Here is a 25,963-nt window from a genome sequence, read left to right on the forward strand (position 1 = left end):
CATCACAGGGAGATTGAGATGAAGGAAAACTTCCTTTCTCCCTGTCCAAGCTGTAAAAGCATGAGAGAGAGAGAGAGGGAGGATTTCCCCCAGGGATCAGCAGTGACAAAAAGCCTCTCTTTTGAAAAGCAGTGAGAGGAAAGAAGTGTGTCTAATCCTCCTGGAGAAGAAAGGGAGAACATCCCTCAGCCGCCAGCCGTGTGGGACCTCAGGGACCCGGCATGGATACAGCGATCAGTGCCTCTGCCCAGCCAGATCCTCTGTGCAGGAGCAAAGATGCTTTTTAGTGCACAGGATCCAGGCCGGTGGGCTGGGAGGAGCTCCTGGGACCCAGCCTGTGGGTCCCTGTGGGGTTGGGGCTGGCTGTGCTGCGGTGTGGGGTGCGGGCAGTGGTGTGGGGCTGAGGAGATGCTGCTGGCTCTCTTCCCATCCCCACATCGCTGTCTTAGCAGAGGAGCTGTGCTGGCACCCATGTGGGAGAGAGGCACTGATCCTTTTTTCCCTGTTACCCATGGCCCTTGGGCTGGAGGAGGCTGGGAAGGGAGATGCAGCAGAGCCAGGAGGGATGCTTATCCCCAGGGTGGGTATCCAGGGGATGCTGCAACTCTTGATGGCTTCTTCCCAGTGATACAGGGGTGCGCAGCCATCCCAGCAGCTGTGTCCACATCGGTCCTCCCTTTCCTGGTACCACCGTGTCACCGTTTCCTCGATGACAACCAGCAGTGTCCGTGCTTGGCACAGGAGCTGCTGTGGGGCGATGGGGCAGGGATCTGGCCGCTGGTCCCGTGCGTGCGAGCCCCGTGCCGAGGTGCCCGGTTCAGTTCATTGCTGTTGTGGTTGATGATTTATTTTGAGCAGCATCCGCCCTGTCTCGTGACTTGGTTAAAAGCTGAAGCACGCGGAGCAGTGCAGTGGGTGCCGTGAGGCGAGGGGGCCCTCCCCCGAGCCCCCCGGCATTCCCAGCCCATCTCCTGTGGAGTGGGGCTGCTCTGGGAGGATACAGCAGGAAAACACACCAGGAGAAAGGCAAACGGCAGCATCGTGGTGGAATGACCTGTCCAGCAGGGAGAGCAGCTCGGCTGGGATGCAGGGATGGGTGTTGGTGTGGGAGCCTCCACACACCGGGTCCCACACACCCTGGCAATGGACCCGCCGTGGGGCTGGGGATCCTTTTGTAGGTTGTGGAGCTTGTGAGCAACCGTTTGTGTCTCCTCTGACTGGGTAATGGTGACCCACAGCCAGTGAAGGCCTCGTTGTGCTGAAATGAATGAGTTTACGTTTAAGAGGCAACAACAAAACCACCCAAACCCATGACCCTGCAAAGGAAAAGGCTCAGGGAGCAGCGGGGTGATGGAGCTTCTGCTACAGCCCTGCGGCTGCTGTGGTGGCTGGGAAGGAGAACGGAGCTGGCATCGGGGTGTACCCATGGACTGCGCAGTCTGCATCCGGGGACCCAGCAGCCTGGGATGTGCTTGTGGTGCCTCTGGGGGAGGATTCTGGGGACACCGCCAGTGTTTTGCTGTTGGAGTGTGCCAGCACAGGGCACCGGGGTGCGGGGAGCCTTTGGGGCACTTGGCGTTAACACATGGTCGTGTCTCAGTGTCACCTCCTGCCTGGCTGCTCTTCTTGGTACCTGTGGGAAATGGGCTGAGATCTGAGGTCCATTCGGGGATGTCACAGCCAGCGCTGGGGTTTGTGCCCCGGCCCCGGGGAGGGCTTTGGGAACCCAGCACCCTCTGCTTGTGCGCAGAGGGAGCGAGTGAGTCGGGAACCCCTTGCAGCGAAAGGGGAGCAGAAACCAGCTCAGGGCTCTTGTGAAAGAGCGAACCTGCCTCGATACCTGCAATTAGAGCGGGTGATGAGGAATGAGGTGCGAATTCCTCAGTGGGCATCTCACCGGGAGGGAAAGCGGCGCCCGCCGCTGACCCGAGAGCGGCTGTGGGGGGAAACTGAGGCACGGGGGGACCAGGGGGTGTTTGCTGTGGGGAGCGCTGAGCACACGTGCGCTGGCTCCAGGCTCCTGGTCCCTTCTCCAGCCGCTCCTACCTGCAGCTGCTGGGCTGATGCCAGGAGCCTGCCGCGCACAGTGGGGACCCCCCAGTCACCCCCATGGTCCCTGTGGATGTGAGAGCATCCCAGTGACTGTGCTGAGCAGACGGAAAAACAGAAAGGAAAAAGCCCAGCCCGGCAGCACGAGGAAGAAATGCTGGTGTGTCCGGGGTGGATTAGTCGAGACTCCTCGCCGGATTCCTCCGAAGGGAGGTGCTCGCGCTGGAAGCCGGCCACCAGCCGGGCCTGCCGCATTTTTCCTGGATTCTCTTCCCATTTGGGGACTGAACTTTTGTCTGAAAAACATGTATTTTTAACTCGGTGCTGTCTGCAGCCTGTCTCGGCTGCGTGGCTTTCCCTGGACGGGGTGGGAGGTGAGGGCTGGGTCCTCCATCCCGGACCGGACCAGGAGGAGGAAGTGAGAGAAGGAAGGTTCGTTGTGATGCAAAACCCCTGGTTTCAGAAGGTGTCTCCTGCTTGCCCCATCGCTCGGCACACGCAGCAGCAGCGTGGAGCAATAGCACCGGTGTGTCAGGACAGCAGCAGCAGGGACGGGGACATCAGTGAGGAAGTTTGTTGTGAGGATATTGAGGGGAAAAGAAGAGGATAAATGTCTTGTAAAGGCTGTAGCCCCTGACGTGCGGGACTGATGGTTCCAGATATGTGATTGCCTTAGAAACAGCCACACTGAAGTGTGCCATGTTCTGGCCTCGAACACTGCCAGGGATGGGGCAGCCACAGCTGCTCTGGGCACCCTGTGCCAGCGCCTCAGCACCCTCACAGGGAAGAGCTTCTGCCTAAGAGCTCAGCTCAGTCTCCCCTCGGGCAGGTTCAAGCCATTCCCCTTGGCCTGGCCCTACAGGCCCTTGTCCCAAGCCCCTCTCCAGGTTCCCTGCAGCCCCTTTAGGCACTGGAGCTGCTCTCAGGTCTCCCCTTCAGGAGCCTTCCCCTCTCCAGGCTGGCCCAGCCCGGCTCTGGTCACTGAGCGCCCGGGGCTGGCTGCTGGGGCACTGCAGCGCCTCGGCTGCTCCTGCCCGTGCCTGGCAGAACCGTAACGCGGTCACCAAGGCCGGGGAGGCGCGGCGGGGCTGTGTCCGTGTAGGGCTGCCAGCTCCGCAGGGTGCGGAATCGCTTCCGAGCAGCGGGACCCTGCGGGCGGTGTTCTCCTCGTTCAAACAAACACGGCCCCGTCTCGGGGCCATTGACAGCGAATGGGAAGCTGGAGCCCGGGATTGTTTCCTCGCCGGGTTCTCCCCTTTGTGGCTCACACACGAGTTTGTTGTTGTTGGCTGCTCGGGGGCCGTGGGCTCGTGCGCCGGGAGCCGGTGCTGGGCACTGCCTGTGCCCGTGTGGGTTGGTGTCTGGATGCTGGTTGGGAAGGGCGGCCGTGCGGAGCGGTCCTGGGCCGCTTTGGGAAGCGAAGGGATGCTGCTGGTCATGGGGCGTGCTACTGGCACGGGGGCGATGAGCTGAAAGGCTGGGGTTTCCCTCTGGCTGGCAGGGGATTTTCCAGCATCACTTGATGCTTGTTCCCTGCTGCTTCCATCCCTGAGGGGCTGCACCGTGGCCCAGCAGCATCCCTCCTGCACGGGGTTGGAGACCTGGATGGAAGTGCTGCAGCGTGTGGCAGGCCGGGCAGGGGTTGTGGTGTCCGTGGGGAGCAGCTCTGGCTCCCGGCTCCCACCCAGTGCTGTGAGCAAATGTCCTGAGGAAGGGGAGGGGATGCAGCTGCAGTGGTCGGGTGCTGCTTCTGCCGGGCAGAGTTAGTGCAGTCTCAGGTGGTGAGGGATGGGTTCTGAGTGCTCACTGGCCTTGAGCAGCCGTGCACAAATACCCTGTCGATTGCAGGGCTCTGCATGCACAGAGCTGACTGAGGACACCATCCCCTGCCTAGCTGGGCAGGGCTTAAAGCTGGGCTTAGGAGGTCAAAACTAATGGGTTAATGGCAATTAATTAACTCCAGGGCACTTTATTAACTACTGGTGTTGGTGTGAGCAAGGTCCATGCAATTACCCCACCTGTACAGGCTGAGGTGTGGAGGAGCTGTGCATCCACATCAGGGCTGCTCCTGTTGATGCAGTGAACATCACTCAGGGTACTGGGCACAGCAGGGTCACATCCCACTGTAGGCTCCTGTCTGTTTTCCTGGGGAAGCAAACAAGGACTTTGGAGCCCACATCTCTCTGCCTGCTCCATCCCTGCCTGTGTTTTAGGGGATGCAGCCATAGCCACGATGCTCTCAGTAACCATCACCCACATGGGCAATCTCGTGCCTGTTGGCTCTGCTGTGGTCCCCTGCAGCAGCAGCCTCTGTGGGTTGGGGTTTGCAGCAGGACTGGGGCCCTCCACTGGGTGTGAGCAGGGATGTGCAGGTACAGCTGTTAATGAATCACCAGGGCAGAATGGTTTGGCTCTTGTGTGCTCACTGTTTGTTTGCTTGTTTACTCATTTGGGTGGCCTGGGAAGTCTGTAGACATGCTGGAAACGGCAACTGATTCTGTCAGCCTTTGGGGAGGGCTGAGCCTCAGGGGCCCATTGTGTGAGCGGGGCTGAGCTTGAGCCTCTGATCTTAAAATAGAAGAAAGGAAAGAAAAAGATGACAATAAAGAGGCGTTTTCCCCCAGGCCAAGGGGAATGGCCTGCAACAAATGAGCACTGGTGAGAGAGGTGGCCGGAGCTGCTCTGGATGTGGGGATGAGGCAGGGTCTGATGGTACCCGCCAGTGCTGTGGTGGTGAAGGGGGGTTTGTGGTGCAGTGACCCAGCCGGGTACTCTGTGTCCACAGACCCCCATGGCTGTGACACCTCATGCAGGAATGACCCAGGCTCCATCCCTGCATCCTTTCCCCTCAACATGATAAAGCCAGTGAGGTTTCCCCGCCATGGGCCGGCTCCATGGAGGCTGGATCCCATTCCGTGGTGGGGCTCTGTCATCCTGTGAGCAAATATCCTGGCTATATTAAAATGCCTGGGATTTTCTAGTGAATTGAAGCTCTCCGAGCAGTGCCAAGAACAATTCAGCAGCCTCCAAAACCAGCTTTCCCTGAGGAGTATTTGTTCCTCTTGCCAGGAGGATTGATGAGAACCGATGGATTCAGGTGACTCAGCCCAGCGTGACCCGACGGTCTCATCCCTCACTGCTGTGCCATCCCATACCGTGCTGTGTCATGCCATGGGTCCCATTCTCTGCACCCCCAGAGATGCTCAGCAGAGGCTGACACCTTGTGCAGGGCTCCTCGGAGCCATCCCATGTGTCAGCACTTTGTGATCTCTGTTCTCCTCTTGCAAAGGTGCTGACAAACTGGGGGGTGCTGAGTGAGGTTGTGCCGAGGGATGGCACAGGAGCAGCCTGTGGTTGGCTTGGTCACCCCACCAAGCCCAGGGCAGGGGATGGGAACCTGCTCCCGTTGTGGGATGATTCTGGCTGGTCCCTCAATAGCAAGCCCAGTGACCGCTGTGAGCTGCTGGTTAGACCTGCCAGAAGCAGCATCAGCGCGAGGCGTGCGTTGAGGAGCTTCGGTCTCGGGGTGTTTTTGGAGGAGAAAACACACACACAGGAGGCTGTTTTCTTTTGGTTAAAACCTCTTTGTGACTCCCCCTCTGCAGCGCCCAGCGGCTCCCGCAGGAGCTGGATGTTTATGCTTGGAGATGTTTTTCCATGCGATTCCCATAGCTCTGCTCGCGGGGTTTGCGCCTGGGATGAGGGGGAGGCGGGCTGCTCTGATGCCATGTGATGGTATGGAATTAGCTCCGCTGTGCATAAACGGAGCCTCCCGGGAGGTGCTGGGGGCTCTCCTCCCCTCTGCCCGCCTCGCTCCAAGCGCTCACGGCTGTTCTCTCCCGTAATCCTTTGCCTGCAGAGGGTGAATTCCAGCCCGCGGTGGGAATTTAGGTCAAAGGTGCTTTTAGTTCAGAGGAATATGGTCAAATCAGGGCTCTCTGTGCCCGCCTGGGTGTCGGAAAGGGACCGGTGTAGGCAGGGCTGCAGCAAGAGCTTGGCAGGTAGATGGTCACATCCCGGGCATCCTGAAATCCGGGCAGCGCTGCCTTTGCCTGTGGCAGGGCTGGGATTTCAGCTGGAAAGGTCAGAATTGGTCCAGAGTTGGTCTGCAGCCAGGGATGTGCTCCTGGCAGAATCCCTGGGCCTGCGGTGTCCCCTGAGTGGGGATGAGGCAGGGATTGACCCAGGGTCTGATGGTACCCACCAGTGCTGTGGCGGTGAAGGGGGGTTTGTGGTGCAGTGAGCCAGCCGGGTACTCTGTGTCCACAGACCCCCATGGCTGTGACACAGCCAGCGGTGGCTCAGGAACCTTCCTGACCGGGGGGTTGGGGGGATTAAATCATATCCTTGGGAAAAGAGGTGGGATCCTGCTGGTTGTGAGCTGGGAGCTTTACACTGAGGTCCCTGCAGCCCTGGTGAAGGGGGAGTTTGTTCCTGCTCGCCCAGTGCCCCAGCTCTGCCGGGAAGAGCTGGTGGGGCGCATCAGCCATGCTCCCTCTGGGTGGTATCCCATGGGAGCTTCCTCTGGTCCTGTTTGTTCCATGGCTGCCTTTTGGGTCAGGGTGGGCTTGGTGAGGAGCAGGACTCTGCAGAGGGTGCTGAGCCCTTTGCAGCATGGATGCACCAGTCCCAAGGCACCTACTCCTGGAGCTGGCAGCTGGGGAGCGGAGGTTGGATGGAGATGGGTGTGATGTGAGCAGGCGATGCTGTGTGCTCCCAGTGGGATCTGTGCGTGACACCCCCTCGCTTTGGTGCTGATCCAGTGAACCAGCGTGAGCGTGGCTCCCGGCTCCTGCTCCCTCTGCAACGGATGCAGCCGGGAGCGGGGAGGAGGCGCAGGGAAATCCGGCCCTCGCTGGCAGCAGGGCTGAGGTGTGGGGAAGGGGCAGCGAGGATGTTACTGGGGGCTGTGGTTGAGCACTTCATCCCCTGGGACCTCTCCACTGAGCACTGTGCTTGTGCCAAAGCCCAGCTGTGTCGGTGCCAGGGCGTTAATCCGCTCCGGTCCGTCTCTGCCAGGCGGGAGCATCCCTGCAGCCGTGGTCCTTCTGCAGCATAGGGGGATGTGGGGATGCTCAGGATGCAGCAGGGCACCCAGTGCTGCCCTGGTTCTGCTCGGTGCCACCCCTTTGAAAGCATCAGGGCTGAGCCAAGAGTGGGGAAGGAAAAGTCTCTTTGCTGCTCAGGCCTCCAGGCTGGCTGATGGCACCTTCCCGCTGTGAGCATTCATCCATGGATGGTTGCAGAGTGACTTGGAGTCATGGGGGGCTGATCCTGGTGGGGCTGTGGGACTGTGCCATCCCCATCCTACCTGAACCATGTGCAGAGCTTGTGGGCCAGAGCTGGGGATGAAGGGGCAAGTGTGGGACAGGTTCTCGCTGTAAATAGCCTAAAAAAGAAGCTTTTATGAAGAAATACCTTAGTTGTTGTCTGCTGGCTTAGCCAAGCTCCCACAGCCTCTTAAAACCTGTTTGTTTCCATCCCTACCATTAAGGCAATGTCTAAAATAAGAGCTGCAATTTCCAGACACTTCTGCTATTAGTGATAGGCAGGAACGAACCATTGAGGCTGAAATGAATTGTGCTGCGGCGTGGTTTGTGTTTTTTTATCGATGCATAATGTATGATGAGAAAAAGTGAAAAATAATTAAAGTCTGAGGCGCGCTGCACGGATTCATTCATTGTGAATCTGGGTCAGCAGCCGGAGCCAGGGAGCGAGGGGGGGGCTGCTGGAGTGGAAAAACAGGACCCGAGCAGCGCCGCGGGCACCGGGGCAGTCACCAAAGGCCCTTTTCAGGCAGGCTGGGAAATCCCACGTTGCATCGTGGCTGCTCCCGAGGAGGAGCCAAGGTTCCGTGTGGGGCCGTGGGGAGCGGGGCCTGTGCTCCCTTGGGAGGGATGCCCTGTCCTGTCCCTGCTCGTGGGGTTGGGGCATGCACCGTGTGCTGAGCCAGCAGATCCATGGGGGCGACCGAGGGAGAGCTTGGAGAGGTGGAAGGGGCTGTGCTGGGCCTTGGGAAAGCTGGGGCTCAACAGCAGCGTGTTTCCAAAAGGCTCCGCTTGCCCTGAGCACCCCGGTGCCATGAGCATCTCCATGCCGCTAATGCGGCAGAATCAAGACTGTCTCTTCCTGTGCAGTCACAAGTTGCTCGGGTTTCGGTCCTTGTCTAGAACACAGCTAATTGAAGTGCAAAGAGTGTGGTTGGAACTTGGAGTCTTCCTTCCCTGTTGGCAGGAAGCACAGAGGATTCAAACCGTGCTTTTGTCCTGATTTAGGAGAAAAATACAGTGCTTTTGGAATTCAGTTGCAAAATGGAAATTCCGCTCCTCCCCCTTGCTCTGTCCACAGGAAACACGCTCCAAATCGATCAGACTTTGCAAACAATCAGCATTCATCCTCGGGAACTGCCCCCATCATAGGAGCATTCATCCTTGAGAAATGATTTTCTGACCCAGACAGATGAAGTGCTCTTTAGAGCATGGAGTCTCCATCCTAGTTCCCAGCAGAACAGAGACACGATCCCAGTGGGAGCTCTTGAGCTTTCCCTTCAAGCAAATATTAATCCTGGCAGTGATGGGAGGACCTTCCTCTTGTTTTACCCCATGAATGGCCACGTTAGCCTGGAGGCGTGTGCCGCAAACCTGGGTTCACTCGGCTGCTCCCAGGGAAACCCTTTGGCCTCGCATCTGCACACGCACGGTTCTGTCTTTCTCTGAAGATGCCTTTCCTGCTCTCGCAGCTCTGCTTGTATCATGCGGAGACCATAAATAAATTGATGTTGAATTTAGATGCCTGTGTTGTAGCAGCGGGGATGATATAATCTGGCGCGCAGCAGACACGGCAGAGTGGGATGGGTCTAAGGATGGATATCAATGTGCATTGATCGCCCTGCTGCTGCGGCGCATGCAGATCCGCCTTTCCCTCCCGGTGAACTTCCCAGGGCACATCCAGCTTTGTGCTGTGGCGGTTGCAGGGTGGGAGGTTGTGTCCGTGTGGAGAGGAGCAGCAGATTGGAGCAGGGGGGTCCCTGTGGGATCAGGATCAGCCTGCGGCACACACTGGTGTGTCCAGGGGTGCTGTTTGCCTCTGTGGTCTCTCCTGTCCCTGGCAGCGGCACACTGCAGTTACGCTTCCCTCAAGGTATCTGGTTTCTCCTCCTGCAAAGGCCGCCCTGATTTGTTTCCAGGCTACTCAAAAGGGATGCTTTGGGGTGGGGAGTGCTGGGAAGACACGGTTGAACCGGAGGTGCCGGGATGTTTTCCCACACGGTGAGTGGTGGGGGGGTGCAGAGCAGGGGCTGGGGCAGAGGGAAGCAATAACGCGCCTGATTTTCCTGTGTGATTTAATAAAAATGGAAATTGGCTTTGGGGATGACTCACTGGAGGGTGGTGTTGATCCACATTAATAGGTGGCTGCGCCAAACCAGTTGGGCTTTGTTCCTGCTCCTCAAAGGCAACCGGGATGGCTCCGTTGGGATGGTGAGCAGGGTCCGGGTACCACTGACAGATACCCACAGAGCCCTTTGGCCCCTCTGGCCACAGCGTTTTGGGGCAGGGATGGGTGGGCAAAGCCTTGTGGTTTTACCCATCGTCGGTGGGTGTCTGCCACTGGCACCCCAGTGCTGGTGGGAGGCAGGTCTCTGCCCGTAGCTGCAGGAGCTCAGGACAGGATTTGTCTTGGAGGAGGAGGGTTTTCCGTCCTGCATCCTGCTGGGTGAGCGTAAGCGTGCCAGGATGCTGCCCTCTGACCCAGGTTCAGCTCTGGACACTAATGGATTACAAATAACAATAATAAATTACAGGAGATGGGATAATCTACCTACTGTAATGTTGTATTACCGTGACTGTTAGTTATATATTAATGTATAATTGTATTACATCAGCTACATATGCATAAACCTCATGCTCCAGGGCCTCAGCCAGCCTTTAACTCTCTGTGGTTTGCGAAAAGACTTCAGCCAGGGCTGGTTGTCCCATGTGGCACTGGTGGCATCTTCTGCCCTGGCATCTGCCCTGCTTTTGCAGCCTGGTGCTGCTGACAGAAGCATCACTGCTGCGTTAGGCTGTGCTGCCTTGCCCTTGGGGTACCTGCATCCCCAGCTCCCTGGAGCACGGATGGAGAGATGTGATCCTGGGGGCAGAAGCAGGGATCTGGAGGATGCTGGGTGTAAGGGATCTGTGTGTTCTGCAATAGCAGGTCAGAGAGAAGGGGGAAACGAATCCCCCTGCAGCCCCCTTCATCCCTGGCCCCGTTAGCTTTGGCTTCACACCTCAGCGGCGCGAGGGATGGCTGCGGCGCGCGGTGCTGTGATTGCTCCCCAGCAGATACTTGGCGTGACCGAGACCCAGTTCTGTCGGAAGTAATGAAGTGCGAGCCCTTCCCTTCAGTTATTTTTAATGCGCTGAACCCTGCGATGGTTCTGCTCAGCCCTGGTGAGTCCCAGCGAGCTGCCTGTTGTTTGCAGAGCCTCCCCTCATGCCGCCGCGTTGCTCCTCATGGGGTACATTGCATGTTGGGAGGCTGGGTGGGCGCTGCTGGTTTTGGGCTCTCCCTGGTCTGATTAGCTCAGGTGCAGAAGCTTTCCCTGCTGCTGTGATTGGGATCGGGAGTCTGGGGATACGGATCAGTGCCTGTGCTGGGGCTGAAGCACCGGGAGGGACAGGAGATGGGAATTCCTGCCCTGCTCCCTGTCCCAGCCCTTCCACCATCCTGCCTTGAATTTTTGATCCCTTTCTCTCCTCCTCTGCCGAGAGCGCGAGAGGCAGAGGCAGGAAGCGCAGCCTCTGCCAGATGGCTCGAAATGCAGCATCTGTAATACTTTATCAGAAGAAATTACAGCTGAATCGCTCTCCCTGATTAAACAGCCTGTCCAGATCCTCTGCGAGCCAGCTGGACAGTGTCACCCTCCGTGACAGGAGCTGGGGACAAGGAGCAAAGGGTGGCAGGAGGACATGTGGATGGGGAAGGGATTGGACTGGATCCTCTTGCAGCGGGTGTGCATCCGTGGGCACATCCTGCATGGTGCCAACTCCTGCCCTTTGCTTTCCCATGGGTATCCATGGGGTATGGAGATGAGCATCCCTCCTTTGGAGAGCAAGGGAGAAGGAGAAGCGGAGGAGTTGGTGTTTCCTCCCCTTTAAAACCCAAACCCTGGGATGCCAAACTATCCCATGGCCTGATGTCACTTTGCTGTTGGAAGATGCTGTTGCGAGTAGTCAGAGCGTGAGGGGCACTGTGGGCACCCAGGGCTGGGTGTAGCATCACCTCTGCATCCCCAAGGATGCGTTAAAAGCCCCTGCGCAATGCAGGCAGCAGCATTGGGCAAGAGGGGAAGCTGAGGCAGGGTGATGGGCTGCCTGAGGCCTGAAAACCCATCTGCAAAGTGAGCGAGAGGCAGGTCGAGAGCTGAAGCCTCTGAGCAACCTGTCCTCTGGCTCACCCTGCCCTCGTGCCTGTGCCGGGCGCCATGGCCAAAGCACAGCGCTACCGGTTTCAATGCTCTTGGCGTCGGGACGACTCATCTGTGAGTTCACTCTGGCCGGTGGAACGCAGGCGTGGACGCGGGCCACTCGTTTCCACTGGTGCTGGTGGAAAAATCTCCTCCTGGCACGAGCAGGGGCCGGTTTCCCCGGCGGCTGCGTGCGGGGATGAGCTGCTGTGCAGAGGGATTTGCATCCAGGCGCATGGAGCCGTTTCCTTCCCTGATTTGCTGCCCCAGCCCTTGAAGTGGGGACCAGATTTTTTGCTAAATGAAAACCAGGTGGAATCTGTGCTCTTCACTGCCTGGAATTAACTGTAGGCTGCAGGAGGTTTGTGTATAAAACACCTTAAATAGAGGGAGAGAGGTGTTGAGTGTTTGAGTGTGAGAGGGAGATTTGGTGTCTGAGCATGGCCTGACATGGGATGCTTTTGGCCAGCTGCGGTCATGGATATACTCAGCCCTGGTCATGTCTCTGCCCTTGGTAGGGAAGAAACACTTGGCCCAAGAAGCGCACCAAAAAAAAGGATGTTTTCCTCTCAAATCCAGGGGGATTTCACCAGAAGGATGCAGATGGAGCAGTGACTTGAGTGGCGCTTGGGGTCTCCCATTCTCCTGGGGCTCAGGAAGGGTTGGAGCTGTGGGGTCCTGCATGGAGGAGGATGGAGAAGCAGCTCCCGCGGGGGCCTGGGCCGGAGAAGGGAACCGTACACCCAGAGAAACATCATCCCTTTGCCTGCCTGTAAATATTTCACGAGCAGATTAAACATTTAAGCCCAAATGAGCTCTGCCATAAGAAGAAACCGGCTCGGTTTCAAGTTCTGTTTAAGTATTTTTCTTTATAATGTAGCTGTGTCAATTAGGAAATGACATTGCTGTTTAAAATGCTGTTCCGTGGCCCTCTTTAATTAAGGCAGCGATATAATACCAATCTGCTCTCATTAATGAATTTTTAACAATCAGGATGAGCGCTGCATGACGCACGGTTGGACTTGCAGTGCTGTGTTTTCTCTGTGGTGCTGTTAAAGGAGCAGCGGCTGGGTGGGAGGAAGGATGCTCTTCCCTGCACGGCTTCGGCACAGGGATGAGTGGCTGGACCGGGATCCCGGGTGCTGTGGGATGGGTATCGAAGGGCTCCATCCCAGAGGGAGAAGATCGTTATAAGGCTGATGGGTGGCTTTCTGTGACCTGCGTGGGAGCGCTGTGAGAAAGCTGAGACAGGCGCCAAAGTCTTGCAGGAGCCTGAGTCGGTCACAGTTCCCTCCTTGCAGCTGGAGCAAGGGATGTGAATGTGGTTGTGAACCCAGGGGCCGCCCCGAGGGCCATGTCCTGCATGGTGCAGCGTGTCCTGGCTGCTCAGACCCTCCGGAACCCTCGGAGCATCCCCTGGCCGGGTCTCCCCTGGAGACCTGCAGTGCCGCTGTTCTGCTGCAGTGCCAGGGCTTCCGGACCCAAAGCAGAGCCCCAGTCCCAGCTCTTCCCATGAAACATTTCCTTTTGGTTCTTACCAGGCCGGGCAGATCCAGAGATGCTCCCGCATCCCAGCTCACGCCTACTGTCCCCATGGCTGGAGCAGGAAGCCTTTCCTCTGCACGGTTGTGATCTGTGGTTGCTGGAAGAGCTCTCTCCTCTCTGGTTCTTCCCTTGAGGAGGCAAAACAAACCCAGGAATTTCTTGGGATAATAACAAAATTAGCCAGGTGTGAAAAGCTCAGTGCGATCATTGCCACGGCCTGCTCTGATCTGAGCTGACGCGATTTGCTTGCTCTCTTCTCCTTCCTCCCCCTTTCCTCTCTGACACCCGCCCTTTGCTCTGTCCTCTCCCTGAGGACCAATTCACTACTGCAGAAGTGTGAGCCCTGTGTGGCATCCCTGGTGTGCCTGTTGCCGGAGCAGGGGGCTGCAGGCTGGAGAGCAGCATCCGCCCCATGCTCCATCCCGGACTGAGGTGGATGGAGACCTGGCTGGGCTGGGATGCAGATGCAGCCGGGATTTCTGTGTCCCTGTTCCGGTGCCCCCTGCTCACCAGGGCCCAGTGATGCTCCTGGGACTGCGCAGCCTTGGGCTGACCCCGATGGGGCAGGGTTTGCCTGATGAGTGCCACGAGTTTGGCTTTCCAATAGTTGTGTGTGGAGCTGAAGTGACCGCCCGGGGGGGGCCGGGGCTCCCTCCCCTCCTCCCTCACCTGCTGGAGCCGGGCGAGTGGGTTGAGGTTTCCTGGCTCCGTGTTTGTTGCCATAGGGAAGAGAATTGAAGCCTGGAAACCATCTTGTGGGTGAAGGGAGGAAGTGTCAATGTCTAGGAAAACAGAGAGAAAATAGCAGCGGCGGCAGCGCCGTCGGCCGAGCCCCGGCGGGGGTCGGTGCGATTCCTCCTGGGATCTGGGAGAGGCAACGGGATCGTGTTTGCCTGCCCTGGTGTACGTGTGCCCGGGCACTGCTGGCACCGGGCTCCCGGGAGTGAAGCGGCCATCCCAGGATCCCGGCTCCATTCCCGTTCTGCAGGGCTGGAGCAGGAGGAATGCATCCATAGCGAGAGAAAAGGGAAGATAAAAAAGGGAATATATTCTCTGATGATTTCAAGAGGAGAGAAGCAAAGGCGGCTTTGAGCTTCTGCCCAGGAATAGCCGGAGATCTGCTTGGAGGCTTACATCCCACTGTCGATAATTTTGGAGCTGAATCATCTGCATTTTTGCTGCTCCTGAGACAGTGTCAGGAATAAGCATCCCCAGGGTGTCAGAGGCACATTTTTGTGGGTTGACAATGGACCTGATGATGAAAAACATCCCAAATGACATCTAATGCAGACACCCTCCAAGTCTGGACTCTTGTTGCTCATCTCCAATTCAGACACCTCGCAGGGTGTGCGTGGTTGTTTCTGCAGACGGATGGAGATGTGTTAGATGAGCTCATGTGGATGCGGAGGTGCTGGGGACTCCATCACAGCCGGGGTGGGCAGCAGCACTGATTGGGCTCTGCTGTGGGGTCATGCTTGTGCTCTGTGCTGAACTGCAGGGTCCCCCGATGCTCCGGCTCCCCTGGCAGGCACAGCCACAGCCACAGGGGGAACCGGCTTCTCCTGGTGCTGTGTGTGCCTGGAGACAGGGGTTGGCTTTGCAGTGCCCTGCATCACCCTAAGCAGCACCCTACATCACCCACACTCACCCTTGCACCTCCTGGCACGAGGGCTGTGGGATGCAGGAGTGTGAGGGGATGCTGGGAGCCAGCCCTGTGCGCACTCTGGACTGTGGGGTGTTTAAAGCCCATGTGCAAAGTGCTGAGGGAGAGGAGGAGGAGCGACGGAGCAGGGCAGTCATAGAGCCACAGAATGGTTTGGGTTGGAAGGGACCCTCAGGGAGGTCATCTTGTTCCAACCCCCTGCAATGAGTGGGGACGTGTCCAACTGTCACAGGCTGCTCAGGACCACATCCAGCCTCCAGCGTCTCCAGGGTTGGGGCATCACCACCTCTCTGGACAGCCTGAGCCAGTGTTTAGCACCCTCAGTGTAAAGTGTTTCCCCAGGAGCTCTGCTTCAGCCGGTCAGGGGTGTCCGTGGTGATGCTGGGGCTGTCAGGGGATGCAGGGGGCAGCTGGAGCTGCATCACCAGCGCCTGTGGCCACCATCAGGGGTCAGGCAGTGGTCACCGGCCCTCAGCCCTGCTGCCACCAGCGCCGGGGTCGCCGGGGCCGGTGTCCCTGTGCCCACGGAGCTGCTCGTGCTGGGAGCAGCTGTCAGAGCCTGTTAATGTGGCCTGTGCAATGGGAGGTAACCTGTGCAATGGGGGTAACCTGTGCAATGGGGGTAACCTGTGCAATGGGAGGTAACCTGTGCAATGGGGGTAACCTGTGCAATGGGGGTAACCTTTGCAATAGAGGTAACCTATGCAATGGGGGGTAACCTGTGCAATGGGGGTAACCTGTGCAATGGGGGTAACCTGTGCAATAGGGGTAACCTGTGCAATGGGGAGCTGGGTCTGACCTGAGCACCCACTGGGCACCGACTGGGCACCGGCTGAGCACCGACTGAGCACCAGGTTAACCCATCATGTGCCAAGGGCTATGGGGATGGTGCAGCCCTGCCAGGGACACTTGCAGCCTCCTGGCCCTTGGGATTCTTCAGTGGGTTTCATGAATGTAGTAATCAGTGTGTCTGCGCCTTGGGAAGCAGCTTTGCTCCTCTGTGCTACAGGAGCTGCTGTCACAACCAACGCAGCGGCACTCCTGCTGCCTGTGCACTGAGCGCAGGCACTGCAGGGCTTGAGCTGGGCAGGAACAGCATTCCCAGCCCTGTCCTGCCCACCCCGTGGCATTCCGGCACTTTCCTGCTCATCCCATGGTACAGGAGCTGCTCCCAGCAGCATCTGCTGCCTCACTGCATGGTCCTGACTGCAGCAGGACAAACACCACCTCCCGCATTCGCCACTGGCCGTGGGTAGAGCTGAGTGAAGGGGTGGATTTCAATGTATTTTTATATAATCTAATGTATTTAATAGTAAGTTTTCTGGTAAGTGCTGCTTTGGGAGGTCAGGCCCTGCTTGTGATCCTGGCTGGGCTCAGTGAGTAGTCGAATGTCCCACAAGGGGACTGCAGGGTTTGTACGTTCCTTCCTTCGCTCGTCCACTTCCAAGCACCATTTCACTTGTATAAGCGGGAAGGCAGCGCCGGGTGGGACGTGGGATGCTTTGAGCTCACAGGAGCCATTGGACAACAAAAACCTTTTCCCTACTTCTTCGGACTGTGGAAAACCTGGCGGTTTGGGGCTTTGCTTTAACCCCATCATTTCCATGGGCTCGCTTTTCCCAGCCCCTCTTTGCCAGCTCGGGAAGGCCAGGAAGCGAGGACCCGGCTCCGGGAAGCGCCGGGCAGGATTCCCGTTTGCCTGCATGGGGCTGTCTGTGTCTGAGCAGCACGTCCCTGTGTTGTCACGAAGCAGAAGCCGGGATAATGAAATTGCCCTTTTCCCAGGAAAGCGCTGCCGTCTCCGTGCCGCAGCGCCCGGCTGTGGCCGGCTGCCAGGCGCACATGGCTCGCTGCTGCGGGAAGGTGTGAAAAGCGCCAGGGAGGAGAGCGGGGGGGCAGTGGTGTGGGTGTCTGCCGTCCTGGGAAGCAGAGGCACAGCGGGGAATGCCGCAGAGGGGTCTCGGCTCCCCCCGCCCGTCATCGCCATCCTTTAAGCTGCTTGAGGGCTCCGGGTGTGGATGATGGAGATATTCCTGTCGCTAAGCCTCTCAAGTGTTGTGGGACTTATAAAGGGCTCCGGCTGTCGAGTCCATCGTGCTGGTGAGGGGCTTCCAGTGCCTGAAGGGGCTCCAGGAAACCTGCTTGGGACAAGGGCCTGTAGGGACAGGCCAAGGGGAATGGCTTTAACCTGCCCGAGGGGAGACTGAGCTGAGCTCTTAGGCAGAAGCTCTTCCCTGTGAGGGTGCTGAGGCGCTGGCACAGGGTGCCCAGAGCAGCTGTGGCTGCCCCATCCCTGGCAGTGCTCAAGGCCAGGATGGACACAGGGGCTTGGAGCAAGCTGCTCCAGTGGAAGGGGTCCCTGCCCATGGCAGGGGGCTGGAACTGGATGAGCTTTAAGGTCCCTTAACCCAAACCAGTCTGGGATTCTGCAGTAATTAACAGAACAGCTGTAACAAGCTAATAGCAGCCTCATGTAAAGGCAGGATGTATTTATGCCGTTTGTCACCCTTCCTCATCTGCTTTCTTGTCTCCTTCCCTCCTCCTCCAGCCTCTGCCACCCCAGGTCCTCAGATCCATCAGTGTTATTGCTTTGCCGTCAGCTATAACCCTGCTTGTTGACTTCCACGAGCCGCCCGCCCCCGCCGTGGCCACCCCTTCGCTCCCCTCCCCGGGAATATTAACACCACAAATCACAAGTGACAGCAGTGGCCGGAGGAGGTGACGGCAGGGACGGACACGGTGGGGCTGTGCCTCTGCTCAGGGGCTGTGTGTGGCTCCCGGGTCAGAGGGGACCGCGTGAGCGCCGTTTAAAGACGGGGAGGTGGGAGGGCAGGACATCGGGGCGGGGGTGATGGTGGTGTGTGTCCCAGCCCTCCCCATGCGGGGACAGGCAGTGGCTTTGGGTTCCTTCTTGTGTGTGGTGGGGTAGATGCTGGGTCGCTCACTCGAGGATGAGCTCGGCACAGCAGATGTCAGGGGGATTACGGGTGGCTCTTTGCACGCATGCAGCCGGGCAGGGCTGTGCCTGTGTGTGAGCCCTGGGCCCGTGCTGCCGGCAGGACCGAGGGGCACGGCTCTTCTGTGGGGCTCTGCAGCGCCCTGCCCGCTGCTGGGGTCGGTCCCCAGCAATCAGTGTTCAGCGCTGGTAGGGTCCCTCCGTGCCTCAGTTTCCCCCAGCAGTGGAACAGGAGTGGGATGGCTGTGTTGGGCTGGAAGGGTCGGTGCCTGTGCTGGGTGCATCGCCATGCACCACATCATTGCGAATCACTCTCCACTGTGGCAAACAGCATCCCGGTTCCTCCCATTGCCAGAGCCCCAAGCTTTCCCTGGAGAGAGCAGGGAGAGCAGGAGCCAAGCAGCCTCTTTGGCTTTCACAGTGGCAATGACATCAGGGAAGGGTGCGGTGGGACCTGGAGGTGCAGGCAGCACTGCTCAGGGTTGATTCAGACGTGGCGTCGCTTTCCTCTCGTGTTCCCCCAGTGATGCCTTTACAGGCTTTGTGCTCAGACAGCCCCAGGACAGGCCTTGGGAAGGGGATGCCCGGCGCAGGGCGCGCGGGTCACTGCTGCCCACGGGGCAGCCAGCACTGCTGCCGGAGACAACCTTCCCGCTCCACTGACCTTCATGCCCATCAGCATCAGCACGGCTGCCTCTGACATCCCGGGATGCGAGTGGTGGCTGCTGCTCCCGCGGGATGTGGGGGCTCGGCCAGCGCGAGGGTCTCATGGGCAGAGCTGGGTGGGTGCACTCGGCTGGGTAATTCCAGGACTCCGGCTCGCTGACAGAGGTTAAAGGGCAGTGCTGTGATCTGCTGGGAAAAGCAGGCATGGTCGCCTCTGCCCGTGGCGCCTCCCCTCGCCAGGGAACTTGCCTTCTTTAGCCTGTTCCACCTTGGCTTTGTGCAGCAGCGGGCACAGGCTGGGCATTGCCCGGGGGAAGCACTGCAGGAATTCCCAACCTCCCGGGGCATGCGGGAGACCCCTCAGCCATCACCGAGCATCACTGGAGGGGTCCTGGACCAGAGCATCGGCAGCTGCTCCTCTGGAAGGACCCCAAAGCATCCCATGAGCTGAAGCGTGCCCCAGCCTCTTTCTGGTCCTTTGAACCATCCCGTTCCCTCAGGTGCCCCAGGGAATATTGGCAATGCCATAAGGAAATGGGTGGCAAAATAGCAACGCCAAGGTCTCCCCTTGCACCCGAGGTGTGTGGCATGTTTGTGCCTTCCCTGCCTTGAAGCAAAACGTCCTTTTAATGGAAACTCCTATACCAAGAGGCTGGATTGACGGATGCCTGAACTCCCATCATCTGGATTACAAATGGAATGGCTGTCAGCTTTTTGGGATAACCCCATTTCCAAGGGCTGCCATCATGGAGGCACACATAGGTTGGACTCACTGATGCTTTGCTGCTGTGGTCTCTGCACCAGCCCCGTTCCTGGCCTGCACCAGCCGAGCCGAACCCCTCAGGGATGCTCCAGGAAACCCTCCTCATTCCCGTGGTTGTTCTCCTCTTGGGCCTGCTCCAAAGCCCATCGGCAGCCCTGGAAGCCGTTCTCCGATGGCTCCTCCTGAGAAAAGCGAGTGTTGAAATACCCCCGGCAGCGCTGCGTTCCGAGATACCTGCCTCGGCCAGAAAAGGGAGAGAACCCACATGTGGGCTGAGAGGGGTTTTGTGCTGGGCTGCGGCTCTCGGAAGTTTGTTTCACCCAGGAACTGGCCAGGGTTTGAGCACAAGATGAGGGCAAGTGACCTGAGGGAGCAGCTCAGCGTGGCCATGGTGTCACCGTGCCCATGCCCCGGCACCAGCACCGGCCCATGGGGGTTTGCTGAGGCTGCGTCACCACATCACGCTCTGCTCCGCACCCCTCCTCTTCAGGGGTGTTCCTGCAGCAATGCCCCATGGCAGTTGCCTCCTGGGTTGAAGCAGCACCCTTCCCAACACTGTGTCATGGTGGTGCCTGCTCACTGAGTGGCTTGGGAGCCGAGAGATGGGCATGCCGGGGGTGTCTCCTGTAGCACCCTGCATGGGGCGCGTGCTCTATAGCACCCTATGGAGGGAGCTCCTTGGAGGGTGCCCACCTGTGCCCAGTGTGGGGCAGGGACCGCTCCCTGCTGGCTTGGCCTCCTCTGTCAGCCGCCAGCAGCGGGTTTGCAGACAGGGACTACGTCAGCATCAGCGCTGCTCGGTGAGGAAGAGGAGGAGGCGAGGCAGGGACCAGCGGCAGCACCCACCCTGCCCACCGCCCCCCTCGCCTGCCTGGGGCTGCGCAGGGGACCCGGGGAGGGGGCCGAGGCCTCCGCTTGCACAAGGAGGCAAAAATAATAATCCCCAAGCCAAGAAAGCCGGGGCTGGCGGGAGGGGATTTATCACGGGGAAGAAAAAGGCTCTGTTCGCCGCTCTCGCAGCGCCTGTTTATCACACACACACAGGGCTATGGAGAAAATGTTCCGTTTGTTGGGTACAGCCGTCGGCCCACACAGCGGATAAATTAAGGGCTTTTACACGCAGCGTTCCCGAAATAAAACACACACACACACACACAAAAGAGAGGAGCTGTGCCTCGGCCCCGGCGCGCTGCCTCTGCTGGGCTGTCCCTGCGCCTCGGCCCCGGCCGGCGCTGGCTCCGGTTCAGGAATTCCACATTATCTCCGACCGTTTCCAGCTTCCTCAGCAGGGAACAGCTCTGCTTCTGTCTTCCTGCAGCCACATCTGGAAAGCGTTACGCCAGGGTGTCAGCGTCGGAGCTGGCATGTGCTCCCCCCGCTCCGGCTGCTGCCCTGCTGCTGCCCTGACCAGGCTTTGGGGCTGGGGGGAGCTTTTGTAACTGCCATGCGGTTGATGAGGAGAAATGGCCCCAGGGACCCCCAAGGGTTGATCTCTGCAGGCAGGAGCTGCTGTGATGCTCTGCTGTGATCAGGGATGCCCTGCTTTGGTCAGGGATGCTCTGCTGGGTCAGGGATGCCCTGCTTTGGTCAGGGATGCCCTGCTTTGGTCAGGGATGCTCTGCTGGGTCAGGGATGCTCTGCTGTGATCAGGGATGCTTTGCTTTGGTCAGGGATACTTTGCTGGGTCAGGGATGCTCTGCTGTGATCAGGGATGCCCTGCTTTGGTCAGGGATGCTCTGCTGTGATCAGGGATGCTCTGCTTTGGTCAGGAATGCTTTGCTGGGTCAGGGATGCTCTGTGTGGTCCTCAGCTCTTCTGCCTGCCGGGAGGCAGTGGAGAGAGATACGATATGCATCTTCCTCTTTGCACCCTTAGTGGGGACTCCCCACAGCTCAGGGGAGTGTTTGGCTCCTGGCCTGTCTCTGGGCTGGCCAAACCTTCATCCCTGGGCTGCAATGTGGTCAGGATGTGGTGCTGTGTCTGCTAAATGCTGGAGCTCTGGGGATGAACCTGGGTGATTCCCCAGTGCTGCTGGAAGGGGAGATGCTCCCCACACCAAGCCAGGGCTGTGCTTGCTCCTGGTGACTGTGAGTTTGTCTTACTGGGATTTATTCATACACAAGGAGGTACCGGGGCTGTACAAAGGCGTTTGGCTGTCAGCATCCCAGTCCCACAGGGGAAATCCCTGCAGCACGGGGAAGCACACAGGGATGCTCAGACGGATGATTGCAGCAGGGGAGATGGAAACGAGAGAGCTCCCTGCAGCATCCCAGTGCCTGGGGTTCCCTTCCTGGTGCAGTATGTTCCTCGTGGTACCCTGGTGCCTCGCTGGGTGTGATGGGTGACACCGTGCAGAGAGTGGGTGTCTGGGGATGGATCTGCCCTTCAGAGCAGAGGGCATGGAGAAAGCTGATGTCTTGGTTTTAAATGGGGGTAATGGCAGTGACCTGGAAGCAGGTTTGTGCCTCAGTGCTTGGCGTGTGCTATATATATTAGAGACTTTAGCAGGGAGGGATGGTGGAAGTGGTTAAATGTGCCCTCACTTATCATCAGGGGGAATCAGAGAGGGCTCCCTGCAGCCAGCTTTTGGCTCGTTTCTTATTGTTTTGCTCTTGCTTTTAAGCTGGCAGGCTACCGTGATGGGGTTGGGAAATGAAAGAGAGAAAAAAAAGCAAAGAAAAAGCAAACAGGCCTTGGTTTTATAGACCCTACAGATGCATCCGGCACCAAACTGATCCCAGATGCAGCTCCACTGTCAATAGTGTTCCACGAGGGATCAATCCCCTTCATTGTTTTATGTGGCCTCTCCAGCATCATCAGCTAATTAAAGCTAATGGGTCCCAGCGCAGCACTGACAGCATCTGATCCTATCGGCCCTTTCAGCCTGACGGGTGCTCTGGGGCCGGATCCTGCACTCCAGACCCTGGCAAAAGCCCGTGTTGACCCGGGGGATCCGGCTCCAGATCAATGGGAGCTGTTGTTAAACAAACCTTGCCGGATTAATGTCAGCTCTGCAGGGGAGGAGGTCGATGGCTGCTAATTCGAAAGGGGTGGGAGGGAGGAAGGGGCTGTGACAGCGGTGACAGGGGATGGGGGGGCAGAGGCCAGGCTCTGAAAGGCTCCCTGGGTCTGCGGCAGCATCTGAGCGTTCCCCAGGCCGGGATTTGCTGTCTAAATCCCTTTGCTTTGCGCCTCAAGGGAGGTGAGGTGGCCGTGGGCTGTCCCCAGGCGGGACAGGGACCGCTGTGTCCGTGCTGCACGCTGGCTTTGGTGTGAGCATCTCCCCGTCGTGGTGGAGCGCTGCGTCTCGGCTCCCTGCTTCCCCTCAGGGCAGATGTTACCCAGAAAGTCTTTATTCCGTATGAGTGGTATCAGGGATGGGGAGGGTCTCTGCGGTGGGACCGGCCCTTGGCTTTGGGCTTTGTCCCTTCTATGACTTCACTGAGAGGAAAAGCCTGAGGAAGGCTCCTTCCCATCACCTCTTTGTCATCCATCCCCCCTGCATCCACTTGCACTGGGATGTCTCCTAACCAGAGTGTTCTGTTGGGGCTGGTGGGGAGGTTGGGCTCACAGGAGGCAGCAGGAACGCTCCTGGAGCTGTCACCTGCTGGCATCTGGGGCTCAGCAGAGCTGTGGCCTCGGTGCGGATGAAAGCAGGAGGTGGGAAGCCCCAGACACCTGCAGGTGGGTTAATACCTATTTATTTGGAGATGACAAATACTCCTGTGGGTAAAGCCAAGGGAGCAGAGGGAGGGCTGCGAGGGAGTGATGGGGTGTGCTCCTCACGAGGGTTTGCTGCGGGGATGTTGTGAAACAGCAGCTGATGAACCGGAGGGTGTCGAAATCCACATTCATTTCCCGACGTGGCCCTGCCTGACGTCAAGGGACCAGGAAACCATCCCTCTTGGCACCTCATCCTGCAGGGACCGCGGCACCGGGCTGGGGTCACCCCATCACTGGTGAGATGGGATGGAGGGGTCGGGAGCGGGGGGACGTGGGCAGGGCCTGGTGGGAGTGATGAGAGGCTAAAACTGAGTTGTGTTAAAAAGGAGAAGCGAGGGGAGGGGAGCGGCCGCAGGGAGGTGATGGGTGCTGTCACCTCGCCGTGCCTCGAGGCTCCCATGGGTGATTTCATGATGCTTGGAGCAGGGGCTGGGTGGATGTCCCCGGCAGTAACCCATCCACCCCTCCCAAAGCTGGCCCTTTGTCCTCCTGGGGAATGGGAATGGGAAAAGCTGCTTCAACTTCTCCCCTGGTCCATCTGTGTGTGATCAGGGGAGGGGAAACTGGATGTTGTGATGGAGCAGGAGGGAGCTCGCAGCCTGGGAGATGAATAATGGAAGTGCTGGCATCCGCTGTAGATGAGCGAGGGAAAGCTCGGGGCCCATCTCGCCCAACATGTAACTTTAATGCCCAGATAATGAGCAATGATATTTATTTGTAAGAGATCTGCAGATATCGGTGCCCGGGAGCTGCCGGAGCCGCTGCTCCTGCTGTAACCCAAGCGCTCCCCTCCGCCCGGCTCACTTTCCACACTGCAGCTCCGTTACCTGAGCAGGGCACGTGGTCCCGCTCGGAGCCGGACTAAGATTTGCTGGAGCTGCTCGTGATTTGGGCTGCGTGGCCAGGAGATGCTGACATCCCGGCCAGGCTGCCGGGATGGGGTTTAACCCATCTCTGTGCCTGTCCTGCTGCTGTGTCCCTTCCCAGGCATCAGTGGGTGTGGGGGGGGCTGGCAGGAAGGATGTGGGGTGCAGGGAGGAGGCAGCAGGGCAGCAGCCGAGCTGGTGAGGGGTGGAGGGTGCGCAGACCCTATGAGCTCTGTGGGGTTTTGGGGACACAGCTCTCATGGGCATCCCGGCTCCTCAAGGCCCCCACTTTGGGACAGGGCAGCTCCTGCTCCCCTTCCCCTGCTTGGTTTGAAGGATGGAGCCACCACCGTGCCCAGCCTGATTGTGTAACTGGGCAGGAGGCTTAGGCTGTGCTTGGCAGGCGGGTGTCCCTTCTTTATTAAGCCATCCCCTGGGTAATTACTGGGTTAAGGCGTGATGAGATAATGCTTCATTATTTCTGTGCTTTTGGGGGATTAGGAGCAGTGGGATTTCTCAAAGGCTTTGTCTCTGCTGAGGTCCTTGGGCTGCGAGGTGGGTAAGAGGCCCTGGGCTCTGCGGCCTCTGGTACCATCAGCATTCGATGGGGGTACAGGGATGGTGGGTGCAGCTTTGGTGAGGGGAGCCCAGCACTGGGGCTGCTCGTGCGTGGCCCTGGCACAGGCTGATGAGGCTCCGTGGTGAGGGATCTCTGTTTCATGCTGTTGCAGCCCCATCCATCACCGTGGTCCCGCGGCGGGGAGGAGGAGGAGGTGACACTTGCAAATAAACAGGGAGCTGGGTGGTGAGCGCCCAGGCGGGAGCAGAGGGCATCCCGTGGGCTCCTCCTGTGATTTATGGCCAAGAGGATGCAGAGCTGTGGCCTCTGGGCGCTGTTTGCTCAGTGTCATCTGCTGCCTGCCCCCCGGCCTGGGCTGCTCCCAGGGCTTGCAAGGGAAGGCATCAGCCGAGCATCGCTCCTGTGGCAGGACCAGCTCCCAGGATGCTGACGGGCGTTCAGCTCTCTTTGGGAGTGGGGTGCCAGGGATGCTCCTGTGAAGGAGTTTGTGTCACTGGAAGCAGGAATAGAGTAAAATGTGCTTAATGAAACAGGCCTGGCTCAGTGGGGCTCCCTCCTCCTGCCACCCTGGCGCAGCCAGCCCTGGGGCCGGAGGGATGGAGCTGGCACCAGCGCAGGAAGCGGGCAGGCTGGACAGGGGCCAGGCTGTGCACTTGATCCAAACACAGCTGGAGCTGATCTGATGAAGTGAGAGGTTAAGAAGAGAGCATCTGTTATCTAAAGGGGACACACAGTGGGAAACTGTAAGCTCTTTATTCCCCCCACCCCACCCCCTCTGTTCAGTGCATCATCCCTGACTTTATTTCTTTGATTTATTAAGGAAGCCTGCGCTTCCGGGGCTGTAATTAAGTGCCACTGTGTGAGCTTTCGATAGCGAGTGAATGATATAATGGCTTGCACATTCGCCGTCTGCTCAAGTGCTTTAGGAACCAGATAACATGAGGAGGGATTTCTTCTGCCCACCAGGGAACCGCAGCCGTGCCGGGGCTGAGTCATGGCCAGGGCTGCCGGAGGAGGCGGGGACGGATGCGGGGAGAGATGCGAGGAGGGATGCAGGAGCTGCTCAGCACTGCTCTGGAAGTGGTTCAGGAGGGTACCCATGACCCAGGCTACAGCTGAGCTGAGGAGGGAGTTCACATCCTCTTGCAAAAGATCACAGCATCTTTGCAGGCTGCAGGGGACCGAATCGGGTGCTGACCCTCCCAGATGCCCTGGTTGTTCCTTCCCAGCCTCAAGTGGTGCTGGAGATGCCACCAGGGTTTCACTGGAGCTGGGTCCCCCTGTGCAGTTCCTTGTGTTCCACCTCTGTGGAACCTGCCCTGCATCTCCCTGTGGAACCGAAGGCTCCCAGGCAGGGCTGGCATTTCTAGGCAGACATGGAGAATAATCTTGTACTGCCAGGGGAAAGGTCTGCTCTGTACCAGGAGCCCTGCTCTGGTTTGCATTCCCACTGGGCACCTCCATGCTCTGGGCTGCCCATCACGGGGGGCTCTGGTGGCCAAGAGCCATGGGAGGAGTGAGCCCAGGGGCGGAAGCAGTGCTCCCTGCGTGCACATACACACTGCTGCTGGCTGTGAGGGAAGGAGGAGGAAGGAGTAAAACACCCACCCCTCCATGTAAATAAACTTGAAAATAAGAAGTGACAGAGGTTATTTGCTGCTTAATGAACTGAAATGTCCAACCTCCCGCCGGGCAGCGGCTGTT

The 25,963-nt window shown here is 58.6% G+C and overlaps 1 protein-coding gene across 2 annotated transcripts in view; it reads left to right on the forward strand.

Annotated features, from left to right (window-relative positions):
- RXRA (retinoid X receptor alpha) overlaps positions 1-25,963 on the forward strand; it is a 91,467-nt gene that overhangs the window by 12,120 nt on the left and 53,384 nt on the right. Inside the window, exon 1 of one of the 2 annotated variants that reach the window (XM_065696063.1) lies at positions 22,968-23,049. The exons of the other annotated variant lie outside the window; for it this stretch is intronic. The gene's annotated coding sequence lies outside the window, so the exon portion shown is untranslated. Of the gene's footprint in view, positions 1-22,967; positions 23,050-25,963 lie in introns of those variants that run through there. 2 annotated transcript variants of the gene reach the window in all.

Source organism: Lathamus discolor, chromosome 15 (genome assembly GCF_037157495.1).
Source record: "Lathamus discolor isolate bLatDis1 chromosome 15, bLatDis1.hap1, whole genome shotgun sequence".
In the NCBI taxonomy this organism is placed as follows: Eukaryota; Metazoa; Chordata; class Aves; order Psittaciformes; family Psittacidae; genus Lathamus; species Lathamus discolor.